At 49.6% G+C, this 12050-nt stretch overlaps 1 protein-coding gene across 2 annotated transcripts in view; it reads right to left on the minus strand.

Annotated features, from left to right (window-relative positions):
- GRID1 (glutamate ionotropic receptor delta type subunit 1) overlaps window positions 1–12050 on the minus strand; it is a 664127-nt gene that overhangs the window by 551557 nt on the left and 100520 nt on the right. The gene's annotated exons all lie outside the window — the stretch shown is intronic.

Consider the following 12050-nt stretch of genomic DNA (forward strand, 5'->3'; position numbering starts at 1 on the left):
ATTGTAAGCTGACAAGGTCCTTGCAATCTGTGAGGTCAATCAAGGGCTGCCCTGCCTAAAAAGATAAAATAAAATAAAATGTTTGTGGTGTGGGGGAATGAAGTGAGAGCTGGTTCCATACTGCAAACCCTCCCATGTATCTGCATTGACATTTTTTTCCCTCCTAAGGACTGGGGTGCCCTGTTCTCACTGTACTTGTGGGTGGGGGCAGGGGAGAAGAGAGGAGAAGAAAGGATAGAGGAAGGGGTCATGGGAGCCCTGAATTTTAGCTCCCTGTCCCTGTAAAAATGCAACAACTGAGAAGCCAGGAGGGGCCCCAGAGTAACACAGCAGCCATCATATTGGGACCAACATATACGCAAAGCTGAGCAGTTTCAGACCTGCTGGAGAATGCTGCTCCTTTAGGAATTGACACACTGCACATTCTCTAGCTGGCAGTCACAGGACATCCCTCTGAGTCTCAGTTTTCCAGTCTCTATAATGGGGACAGAGTTGATATAAAGGCTCAATACTATTTCACAATAGTATTGAGGACCTGCATAGTACCCAGCATGGTTAAGGCAAGACTTGATACAGGTAGCTTCCTCCCCTGCTCCATGTCCCAAACACCCTCATAACTCCCACCACCCTAGTGACTCCAAAGGAAACACTGAGAAGCATTTGGAATAAGAGGAGGGAGATAGTTTAGTAAAGGCAAGTAAAGAAGGCTATAGCATAAATGTGCATTTTTATGCCTATTTTTCTCAAAGAATAGGGAATGCTTAGCAGGGCTCAGTATGAGGCTTCCTTTTCAGGGTATTAATAATTTGCATTTTTCACTATCCATCTTCGTCATGGTCTTTTCCAGGGAGGGAAGTCTATAAATATATATATATTTTTAAGAACTGACTAAATTTTGATGAACTCATCTAAGCAAGTGCTTTGCATATGAATGGGAACTGATTAGCCAGGCACTTTCCCACAACCCCGTTCCCTCCAACTTCAAGCTTTCCCAGGAGTTAAAAAGTTGAAGCGGCCACATTTATGTGGCTCCTCTAATAAAAAAATCATGCAGCATGTATTATTAATGCTAGGCTCTGATAAATATCCTCATCAGAAATTCTTCACTTGCAGGAATCCTTCAGTATAATTTCTCAGGATAACCAGAGGGTGCGCTTCAGCCAGATCTTTGCAGAGGTGTCTCTGTTACTGACAGGACAGGAAGCAAGACCAACTTAAGTGGCAGGCAGTAGTATTTGGGTTAGAACTAAGTAGCCCCAACCACCTTGAGAGGGAAATCCATCAGCCTCAGAGTGGGCTCTGGCTCTGCTGTCACAAGCTTATCAAGGCTCAATGTAGCTTCTGAGAAGACTGGTATTCAGATTATATACCCAGGTGAGCCAGTTAAGCAGTAAGGGGCTGGGTTTCTACAATCCGGAGGCATTTGCTAATTGACATCTGTCCACCCCCCAAGTCATGCTGTGGTGTGGTGGCCTTTCTCTGAGTGCGCCATGTTCCCACTCCCACCTGCTCTGAATGTTGGGGCACTGAGGGTCATAGCTGCCCTCTTCTCCAGCAAATTGTCCTCACCTGAGGGAGGCACCTTGCCTGGAGATGATGGCCCACTCCCTAACTAAGAGCAGTTCACAGAGACCAACCGTCAAGGTGGCAGAAAAAGTTACCTCCTCTTTACCCCCAGTGGGAACAACCCTGTGTCCCAGAGTCCCTAGATTGGGACAGGCTACACTGATATGACACTGCATTCTTGCCTGGATCTTTCTCCTTCTCTAACCTGCTTCCTTCAATAGACCACACACCCCAACCCCTGTTCCAGGCTCTGCTCCTTGGGAGGCTGAGCAAAAACGATATGCCCCTCCCTCCCAAGCCACTCCTGTGCCCTGGATGGCTGACCACTGGCATCACCAGGACTTCCTATCCTCCCACTTCCTTTAGGATTTAGCCAAAGGGAACCCAGGCAGGAATTAGAGAGTAAGAGCAGAGAGCTGGAGGATGCTCCCTTGCTCCCTCCTTGCTGTGTTGGTGAGGCTGCATCCATACTCTTCTAGACATCCAAACTCTTCTTTGCTCACTGGTGAGTAGGGAAGGTAACAGCTCCCCAGTAGCCCTGGCCCGGTCACTTCAACAAATGTCAGTTGGTCTCCTTAACCTTGCCCACACGTTTATAAAGAGTTCATTAACCTCACTCTGATTACACTTTGAGTGGACCCTCTCTTTCCTGCTAGCCCTTGAGTGGTCCAGAAGCAATGCTCCAGCCTTCCTTACCCTTGTCAATGTAAAACGAGTGGTCTCACCAGAGGCATCCCCAGAAACAGAAGTATGCTGCTGTCAGGATTATTGAAATGCCTCCAATCCAGCACTTTTGTTCCCTGCTAATTTACCTTACAGGGACCACAGCTCCCCACACTATATAATGGGCCCTCCTGCCTAGCAGGGCCATAAGAATAAAAGCCAAGCAAAGGAATTGGTTTTTCCAAAATCCCCAAGTGTGCATCTAGACACACTTAAGTGCCTGTATCTTCAGCTCACTTGCTCCTTAGTAACTAACAACATTTGAAGATGCAACGTAAAGCAATAGATTACAATTTCATGCATTCTGCTTTAAAAATCTATAAAAACTAAGTTTCTTGGAAGGAAAAAAAAAAGCCCTTTTCTCCAACACAGAAAAGCCACAGCCCAAGCTCTCCCTTGGCTGGTATTTTGGTGTAAATTTTTAATTTCATTTGCTGCTTCCATCCTCTGACCCCAGCAGTATTCCACAAATATTTAGGCAGCAAACATCAGGCTTCATTTGCACTTTGGAATGCTAATGATAGGAATGAGAGGGTGAGAAAATGGGCCTCCATCGTCCAGCCAGCTCTCTAGCCATCAGCAAAATACCACAGGCAGGCATTCTAGAGGCTCAGGGAGCCATAGCTTCCTTAATGAGCCAAGATGCATTCTGGGGGAGATTGCTGCACTCGATACCTGCCTGCCTGCTCACTGATGGTGGAACCAGCAGCCCAATCAATAGCAGTAGAGAAACCTTGAAGGGAGGGAGGTGTCGCAGTAGAGGGGAGAAACAGCACAAGGGACATGCATACAAGCAGACTTTGCAGAAAGGACCTGGAGCTGCTGGGCCGGCCCACTCAATCTCCCCACCCCAAGTCCAGACCTTCACGCACTCCTACACATGTGCACACATACCCTTCCAAACCTCTGGGCCCTCCCGGAGGTACTTTCCAACTTCCTAGTCTTCCACCCACCACCAAATGTAATTGTAACCTCACCTGGGACTCCCACCCTGTGAGGGCAGAGGTCTCTCAACTCCTGCCCAGGCTGATCTCTCTGTTCCTACCTGGCAGTGGGGGCCAGAGATAGGGGCTGAAGAAGGCTAGCCTTGGTTTGGGTTCTGTCTTGGCCATTTACAAGCTCTATGGTCTTCAGTAAGATTTTTAAAACAGGTTTATTGAAGTATAATTTACATACCATAAAATTTACCCATTTTAAATGTGCATTTCTTTGAATTTCAGTAAATTTATACAGTTGTGCAATCATCACTACTATCCAGTTTTAGAATGCTTCCATCACCTCCAAAAAGTTCCCTTGTGCCTGTTTGCAGTTAATCCTTGCTTCCACCTCCAGCCCGAGGCAACCACTAAGCTGCTTTCTGTTTCTATAGTTTTGCCCTTTCAAGAAATTTCACTTAAATGGAACCATACAACATTTAGTCTTTCGTGTCTGGCTTCTTTCACATAGAATAATGTGTTTGAGGTTTATCCATGCTATAGTATGTCTCAGTGTTTGGTTCCATTTTATTGCTGAGTAGTATTCCACTAAATAGATAATGCCCAGTTTTGTTTATCTGTTTCCTGGTTGATGGACACTTGGGTTGTTTACAGTTTGGGGATATCCTAAATAAGGCTGCTATTAACACTTCTTGTGTGAATTCCTAGGAGTGGAATTGTTGAATAATATGATTAAGTATATGTTTATCTTTTTAAGAAACTGTCAAACTGTTTTCCATAGCAGCTACACCATTTTACATTCCCACCAGCAGTGTAAGAGGGTTCCAGTTGCTCCACAGCCTCGCAACACTTGTTGCTGTCTGTCTTTATCATAGCCATCTCAGTAGGCGTGAAGTGTTATCTTATGTTTTGATTTGCATTTCCCTAATGACTAATTGTGTTGAGCATCTTTTCGTGTGTTTATTTGTGTATCTTCTTTGGTGAAGTATTTATTCAAATCTTTTGCGCACATCATATTAGATAGTTCTTATTACAGAGTTGTAAAAGTTCTTCATATATTCTAGATACAAATCCATTATCAGATATATGATTTGCAAATATTTCCTTTTAGGCAATATTTCAATCTCTCAATTTCTTCAATTATAAAATGGAGTTTGTCATAACACTTTGCCATGCTATAGTGAAGAGCAGGGAAGATGTGTATAAAGTGTCTGGCATGAGGCCTGCCACATAGTAGGCCTTCAATAACTGGAAGTACCACCATCACCATAGGCCCTGGAAGTCAAGGTCCAGTCTTTGTTTTTGACTTGAATCAGCAGTGTGGGGGATGGTGCAGAAGACCTTGGCCAGGTCGGGCCCTCAGCCATGCTGGCATCCCACTGCATGTTCTCTCCAGGACCCCCTAGCAGCACCAGCCCTAGCCCTGGTCCTTGCAGAGCAAAGTGCAGGGCAGTGGGGGAAGACCCTGTGTGAGCACTGAGAAGGGAGCAAAATCTTAAAGGGGATATTATCAGGGGAAAAAAAAACAAGATTCTCTGACAGAGGGGATAGCTTAAACACAGCACAGAGAATGACAAGGTACACCGCACCTTCTGGAAGCCCAGGGCACAGCTGTATCCCTGACCCAGAGTATGGCCAGCCCAGCTACCAAGATCACCAGGAGGGTGGGAGCCAGGCCATCATAGAGCCCCTGGGGCACCTCTCCTGAAATGGTGGCATGGCAAGATGCATTCATGAAAAATTTTTAATTCCACATGCTGCCCTTCCTTCCACCAAGCACTGCCTGCTGAGCCAAGTCAGAGCCCCTGAGAAGCCCTTCAGGTCCCTGAGGAACTGTAGCCTGAGTGGACACTGTCTCTTTATAGATCCACAAGAAGAGACAGTCTGACGTCCATTTCCTGAAGTCCAGGAAATGGGTCTCTAAGGAGGGACCACCTCTTGCTGAATGGGTGGCTGTTGCCCATGCTCCCACGAGGGGTCCAAGACCTGTGCTGTAAGCCACCCCCATTGCCCTCTACGTGAAGATTAGTCACTTACCATTCTCCTCCTGATCTCTCAGCCCATCCACTCTGGGCTCGCCCGGCCCAGCTGAGGGCTCTGTTTCCTACTATCTTCATTTGCCCTGGGCTCTGAGCTACGTGCTCCCTGCAGTGACTCTGGCTCCTCTGGGTAAGTCCAGCCTCCACCCCAACCCTTCTGGGGTACAGGTCTGCTCTCTCTCTGGCCCTGGCCTCTGGGACCCCTTCATCTCTGGCAATTAGGAATGAGGAACCTTTATGTGGCCCCCGACAGCTCAGGCACAGGTCCAGCCCCTCTAGGCAGCATCTGGCCAGAGAGAGCACCACCATCAGCCTATACTTCCTGCTCAATGGACAACCAGGGCCCCTAGGCCTCGGCAGGACTCTTCACCACTATCCGACCTTTGGGGAGTTAACAGCACTGACTTAATCTCAGAAAGAGTTTGCATAGTTATTTACACTTTCTTGTTCAATTAATTATTGCAATATCAATAGATCTTTAATTTTCTCATCAGTGAGTAATGGAAATGAGTCTCAATTCTACAATATAATTAATTAGTGATGAGAGTTCAAATGCAAGTCCCTATTCAAAGTCCTGCTGGGACAAACTCTGGCTACTGCCCCTGGGAGGCCAGTACTAGCAGGTGATGTCCTGACAGGAGCTTGAGGACACCTTGCCCAGCCTGGCCTGAGAAGGTGCAAGAAACACTCTAACCCGACCCAACATGGCCACAGAGTGAGGGATGGCATTTTGCTGAGTTGAACAGATCTTCAGGAAGCACTTTCCATGTTCTGATGCCTTTGCCAGGCCCTAGACACAGGGATCAAGCAGCCCCTACCCTCACAGAGGGCTCTACCTCAGCAAATCACATGGAGGAGACACACAGATATAACACAGATAGGTGGAAATAATGTGTGCTAATTCAGGACACAAATCCTTGTTAAGCATCTACTATGTGCCAAGCCCTGTGCCAGCTTCTGAGGACACAGTAGAGTCTGATGGAGGCAATGATCCCTCCTGGCAGGGTTAGGGGTTTCTGAAAGTGTAAACTGAGCTTTGAAGGCTGAGCTGGACTCACCAAGTAAAGAATAGGGTCAGGAATCTCAAACAGAAGAAACAGCATGTACGAGGACACAGAGACAGGAGGACACGGTGGTTAGTTTTTAGATCATAGAGGCAAGAGTCCCATATGATGCCAAAAAGAACAGGGAGGGACAGAGACTTCCTCCTCACCCCAACCCTGGCTGCTGAGAGCCTTGGGGAGCCAGGCTGCAGGTCAGCCAGGCAGGGGGCCTGACACAATTCCACCTCCAGGAGGGAATAGGAGGGGATATGGCAGCCTCCAGGGTTGCCTGCAGAAGAGGGACGTCTCACATGAGGCTTCACCCTGACAGGCCCCCAGCTCAGCCCTACTTGGACTGCAAAGCAAGAATCAAGGGCACCCACTTCCCAGGGTGAAGATGAGGATGTCAGTCATTTCCAGGGAACATACCCCTGGCACATGTCACAGACACAGGCACAGTGCTCGTCACCTTTCACTTTCAGTGCCACTGCTACCATGTTGGAGAATGTGGTTCACAGCAGGGAACGTGGCACAGATGTGGTGCCACCGGGAACAGGCAGCAAACCCAAGGTAGAGGGAAAGATCTGGTTTGAAAGACCAGACCTCCATGGGGCTGGGCTTCAGTGGGGCAAGGTTCCACTGGGGGAGGCTGCAATGGGGGTTGGGTGTCCTCAACTGGACATCTGCAGGCTCAATTACTCCAGAGCCCTACCACAGGCCTGGAGACCAAACACTGCCAGGTCTGCTCACCCTTCCTCATTCACCTACATGACCCCTAAGCCACCCGGCCAGCTAGGTCCTCTGTGCTAGGTGCCAATGGGCACTCAGCCTCTCACACCCCGCTATGAGCCAGGCAATGTTCATGCCACTTAACAGGTGAGGAACCTGAGGCTCAGAGATAAAGTTAACAAAAAATACTAATGAAAAGAGCTAATATTTTTTGAACAGTTGCTCTATGGTAGGCCCTGAAGAAAGAGTTTCCATTGCATGGTCTCCCTTAATTCTCAAAAACAGCCTGGGATTATTGCTGCCAATTTTCAGATGAGGAAGCCAAGGCTAGCGGATGAAAGTTACTTCGTAGAAGTGCCACAGCTACTCATTAGCCACGTGTGATTCCCACCTGAGAGCCTCTCAACTGTCACTCGCAGCCCCCAGCACAATCTGGGCAGATGCCAGGGTGGAGCAGGATTACACCCATCCTTTAAGATATTTAATCCAGCCACCCCAGCCCTCACTGCCATCCCTCTGCAAACTCTCGCCCGCTCGAGCGCACACACACAGCTCCTCCCTTCCTATCTATATCTCTATTCCCAAATTGGAGGCATAATCAAGGTGAGCACAGGATGGTGGGGCCAGGACAGGGAATTTTTCTAAATCAGTCCCACTTCCCAAGAGACAGTAAGAACGCACAGGAACCTTGGCAAAGTCAATAATCCCATCACAGCCCCAAATTAGAGGGAGGGGTCTTGTGAAAGAGCGGGCTCTTTTTTCAGGGGCCAGCTGCGACCCAAAGCTATGTTCAGGGTTTAGCAAAGCCAAGCCAGCCCTAGCCTCCTCAGAGGCCCAGGCAGGCATCAGAACAAAAACCACTGTCTGATAAAGAGACATGGGGATTTGATGCTCAAACCCTGACTTCTCTGATAGCTACAGATTAAATTGGGGATAATATCCTCGATCTAGGAGTTAGATTCAATGCAGCTTCAAATCTGCTCAGACATGGTACCATTATGCTAAGCAGCACGGCTGGAGGGGGCTGCACAGCCTCATTTATCATTCCTGCAGCAGGAGAGCAGCCAGCAGGCCACCACTCACTCCAGTGAGAAACAGGAGGGGCAGCAAGGCCCACAGCAACTTCCCCTCTCCCGGACGGACAGATGGATGGAGGACAGCCAACTGCCCACCTCGCCCCCATCCCCTGCCCCAGACCCACAGTCCCAGAGAGGCAGCCACAGAGAGAGGCTGTGTTTCAAGACATTGTTTCTGGGATCCTGAGCTGAGCTAGTCCTCAAATTCTTCAGAGATTTAAATTATGTGGGTTGAACTAATGAGCTATATATGTATCTTTCATCCCCTAATTAACTGTGGTTTAATGAATTTCTCAGTGCATTGCTGACAGAATAGCCTTGCAGCCCGAAAGATTTTACCCCTCTATTTCAGGTAAATATTTAAACACCCCAAATTAAAGGGAGCACCAGGTCTAAACTTGGAGGCTTGATGCCACCCAGGGCCATTAGCCCCCTGTCTCTTTGATTGTGTCTTAATTTTTTCCTGTCTCTTTTGAAAGCAATGACATGCACCTTAGGCACAAGGAACCTGGCCTGGCACAGGGTCTGAGGCTCCTCAAAAACTGACAGGCCTGTGTCCAGCTCCTAACACCTGGAAACTCTTCTCCCAAGCTCTCAAGGATTGGTTCCACCCAAGGGGAAGGAGCAGGAGATGTTCCTCATCCACCCATACTGGAGCTAGCACAGAAACCCCTCAGGGCAAGGGCCCATGACGTGGTCTAGTGCCCTGGGAGATCAGGATGCTGTCACCCAGGGACCTATATCTTAGCACCTGCCCCACCCCTCAGATAGTCAACTATTCCCAAGGCTCATTATTATTATTATCATAACTCTCCAATTATCATGACCTTTATTAGTCATACCAAATATGTATTAAGATGCTTAAGCACCATAATTTGAGCACCAGGCCTGGCCTAAACCATCCCACCCCCAGGTGTCTCTGGCTTCAGCTAGGGCCCACCTGGGAGTGAAGGAGTGCTCACCTCTCCTCACTAGCCTTGCCACTTCCTGCCACCCTCTGACCAAGGGCCCCTGTGAACCCACATGACCCACCTGGGCTCACTTAAGGCCTGGCATGAATACCTTCTTCACTCTCTGTGGCTCCTCTGATAATGGGAATGGTGAGTCTGGCATCTGAGAGAAGCCCAGGCCAGGACTGGGTCTCAGCTACCACTAGAAGAAACAAGCAGGGGAGCTTCTGATGACTCCAGCCATCCTTGAACCAGCTCACAGGGTGGTGGGGTATGACCCTGGGAGGAGCCTGAGGGTCCTCTCAGCCACATAGGGCCATGGAGCCCAGAATCTCCCCTTGCTGACATCCCTACTGTCCACTCAGCACCGCTTATTTCAGCCCTCTGCCCCTGCCTCCCCCAGGCCCATCCCTCCTCCCAGGGCTACTGGGTCACAACCACCTGGGGCTTCTGCCTCATGTACCCTGTGCCTCTCAAAAGCCACATCCTACATCAGGCCTCCCCAAGCCAGTCCTAGCTCCTCCCTGCCTAGCTCACAAAGCCTGCAGTAGTAGCCACTGCGGTGAGTCTACCTGTTCAGAATCTTTGTGTAGCTCAAGCCCCTAACAGCCTTGGGTCTCTAATTAAGGTCTCACAATACCCCTGTGAGGGTGATTGATGGCCCCTCCACACAGATGAGAAAAGGACTCACCTCTTAAGATGCAGAAAGGCCTCATCTACCTTAGAAGCCCTAGCGCCTGGCACTGTGCTTGAAACACTATAGGTGACAATAAATACTTGTTGGCTGGATGACTGGATGTATGGATGAACAGACAGATAGACAGATGAATGGATGAGTGGATGGGTGGATGGGAGGAAAGACAAAGGAATAGAGGGATGGATGGACAGACAGATGAATGAACAGATGAACTCTCAAACTGATCACCAAAAATAGACCCCAACTAGCCCCCCAAATCCAAAGGGTTGGCTGGACACTGTCTCCAAGGGCAGCAGGCCAGAAAGAGAAGCCCTGAGTCTTCGATAAGGGGTCATGACTGACAAATCTGGTCTCTCCAAAGTAGGGGGACCAAGATGAGAGAGACAGGAGCTGGAGTCTAAGGTCAAGAAGGGGAAGTGATGGAGGAGTGTGGGAACCAGTGGCACTAAGCAAAGCAGAGACTAGTGCAGGGCGGGCCCACGAGGCCCTAGGGAGCACAAAACCATGAGCTGGAGAGATGCGATGGATTGCCCTCAAGGGTGCCTGGCAGAGTCTGAAAGAACCAACATGGGCCTAAAGCCAGGCCCTCTGAATACCAAGCAGGAATTAGTAACTGTCTCTCCATCTCCAGGCCCTCCAGGCAGGCCCAAAATGTGCCCCTGACCACTCTGACAGCCAAATGCCACAAAGACCTCCATAGAGATGGCTCAACAACAGATCCTGCCCCAGAGGCCCCAGCATGACTGGGCAGTGGAGGAGCACTGTCCGAGGGCCCAGGTGAAGTCAGCACTGTCCTAGTGGGGCAGGGGATGGTGTGCCCTGCACAGAGCTAGAATTCTTCCTTTGGGCAGAACAGGAGGCCAAAGGGGCTTGGGCCTCAGTCTGGACCTCATTTCTGGACCTGAGAAATAAATCCTTAGACCCAGGGACCACCTATAGAAGGGGCTGCCCACCCCTCATGCTGTCTCCCACTTCAGAATGTATAGAATTCCCATCCTCGCTTATTAAACTCCTTCTCAAAAACCTACAAGCGAAGCAAGGAGACAGCGCAGAAAGAGTGGCTTCAGATGTGAGGCGGTATCTAATTAGGTGGCTTCTGCCACTGACCAATCTCCATCACCTATCTTCACCACCCAGGAGGCTGATGGCTGCCTGAGCACTCTGGCCTCAGCCCAGGCAGGTAGCCACATTCAGGCAGATGTGCAAGAACAAATTGGGAGGAGGGGGTGCGGGAACCGGGGTACTGCCTAGAGTGGTTGAAACAACAATATTATACGAATCAACAAAAAAAAATAGCCCTGAGCTTTGGAATTAGCAGACTTGGAAGAAATCCCTACTTTTTGTGCTGGTCAGAGAACCACAAATAAATCAGTCCCTCTCTCTCTCTAGGCCCCAGCTACTGTCTATAAAAGGGGAATGACAATCCCCACCTACCAGTTGTTGTCAGGACTGAAGGAGGTGGAGAGAGCACATCAGTGCACAGCACCTTAGCACCTACGGGCACTGGAAAATGGAGCCACAGTCTCCCTGGCTTTCCCAGGAGAAGGCATTGGTCTCCCTATATCTGCCCCTCTCTACAGGAGGGACCAAGGCCACAAGGGGCTAAGGCTTACACTTACTTTGGTGCAGGGCAGCCCACAAGAGCCCCCAGAAAACCCTCCTATCCCCCAGTACCCTCCCTTCTGACTGCCATGATGCCATTAGATGGGGAGAGGGTCCCATATTAAGGCCTCCCCTATTCAAATCTTAGGAGGTGGGAGGGTTCCCAGGGTGCCCCTTCCTGACAGCAGGACCTGTGCCCTGGGTTAGGACTGGGAGGCAGGAGAGGACCCAGCATTCAGCCACCACAGGCCAGCTGGGATCACCATCAGTCCTACCTTCAAGGGCCCCTCTGGAATTAAGTTTTTCCCCACATCGACACCCCCACCTCACCCTCTCCAGTTCTGACATCAAACACATCTACCAGAACACAGACCTGACTGTGCCCCTAACTCGGCCCTAGAGCAAAAGGTCAACAGTTCACACTTTCACAGAAGGTCTCACCTACCACCAGGGCTCTTCTCCCACCACTGTCTACCTCCATTTGTCCTCCACTGATCTCAACTGGCCTCCATTTCCCCACCCCCTCCCCCGCCACAAGTAGAGAGCTGTTCCAGACCTCTGTGCCTTTGCCCAAGCAGTCCTCTCTGCCTGGAACTCGTTTCCCTCAACCATTGCTTTGCCTTCTTTAATTTCAGACTCAGCCCAGGCATCTCCTCCTTGAGAAAGCCTCCAATTACCACCCATTTTCTG

The sequence above is a fragment of the Pteropus medius genome, unplaced genomic scaffold (assembly GCF_902729225.1).
Source record: "Pteropus medius unplaced genomic scaffold, Ma_sr-lr_union100, whole genome shotgun sequence".
NCBI classification, from domain to species: domain Eukaryota; kingdom Metazoa; phylum Chordata; class Mammalia; order Chiroptera; family Pteropodidae; genus Pteropus; species Pteropus medius.